The sequence below is a fragment of the Cebus imitator genome, unplaced genomic scaffold (assembly GCF_001604975.1).
Source record: "Cebus imitator isolate Cc_AM_T3 unplaced genomic scaffold, Cebus_imitator-1.0 Scaffold32, whole genome shotgun sequence".
Classification (NCBI taxonomy): Eukaryota; Metazoa; Chordata; class Mammalia; order Primates; family Cebidae; genus Cebus; species Cebus imitator.
In genome coordinates, this window is record NW_016107347.1 from 10,342,702 (window position 1) to 10,344,193 (window position 1,492).

A 1,492-nucleotide genomic window follows, 5' to 3' on the forward strand; every position below is an offset into this window, starting at 1 on the left:
CCAGGATGGTCTCGATCTCTTGACCTCGTGATCCACCCACCTCGGCCTCCCAAAGTGCTGGGATTACAGGCGTGAGCCACCGCGCCCGGCTTTTTTTTTTAATTTTAATTTTTTTTTAAAAGATGGGATTTTACTATGATGGCCAGGCTGGTCTTGAACTCTTGACCTCAGGTGATCCACCCACCTCGGCCTCCCAAAGTGCTAGGATTAAAGGTGTGAACCACCGTGCCCAGCCTAAGTTTTATATTTTTAGTAGAGATGGGGTTTCACTGTGTTGGCCAGGATGGTCTTGAACACCTGACCTCAGGTGATGTACCAATCCTAGCCTCCCAAATTGGTAAGATTACCTGTGTGAGCCACCACACCTGGCCCATTTTTTGACTTTTTAATAAAAGCCTTTGTGAGGCTAGGTGCAGTAGCTCATGCCTGTAATCCCAGCACTCTGGGAGGCTGAGGCAGGCGGATCACAGGGTCAGGAGTTTGAGATCAGCCTGGCCAATATGGTGAAACCCTGCCAAGATCGTGCCATTGCACTCCAGCCTGGGTAACAAGCGAAGCTCCATCTCAAAAAAAAAAAAAAATTTTTTTTGGCATACTTGTCTTTTACTTCCAAATTATCCTCAGCTTGGTAAATTTCTCCCCAGTACTTTCAAGCATATGTTTATCATTTCATTTTCTTGACAGTATTACTCATGAAGTCTTTTTCTTTTCTTTTTTTTTGTTGAGACAGGGTTTCACTTGTTGCCCAGGCTGGAGTGCAATGGTGCGATCTCAGGTCACTGCAACCTCTGCCTCCTGGGTTCAAGAGGTTCTCCTGCCTCAGTCTCCTGAGCACAGGCATGTGCCACCATGCATGGCTAATTTTGTATTTTAAGCAGAGACGGTCGGTCAGGCTGGCTCGAACTTCTAACCTCAAGTGATCCGCCTGCCTCAGCTTCCCAAAGTGCTGGGATTACAGACGTGAGTCACTGTACCTGGCCTATTCCTGAAGTCTTTTTTATCATTTATGGTTTTATTTTTATTTTTTAAATTTCACTTCTGTGAATTACCAGAAGAGGTAAAAAAATAAAATTATTATTTCATTTTGGTAACAGCACTTAACATGAGAGCTAACCTCTTAACACATTTTTTTTTTTTTTTTTTAAGACGGGATTTCACTATGTTGGTCAGGCTGTTCTTGAACCCCCGACCTCAGGTGATCCTCCTGCCTTGGCCTCCAGAGTGCTTGGATTACAGGTGTGAGCCACCACACCCGGCCCACATTTTTTATTTTTTATTTTTTGAGATGGAGTCTGGCTCTGTCACTCAGGCTAGAGTGCAGGGCATGATTTTGGCTCATTGCAATTTCTGCCTCACAGGTTCAAGCACTTCTCCTACCTCGGCCTCCAGAGTAGCTGAGATTACAGGCACCTACCACCACACCTGGCTAATTCTTTGTATTTTTAATAGAGATGGGATTTCACCATGTTGGCCAGGAAGGTCTTTTTTTTTT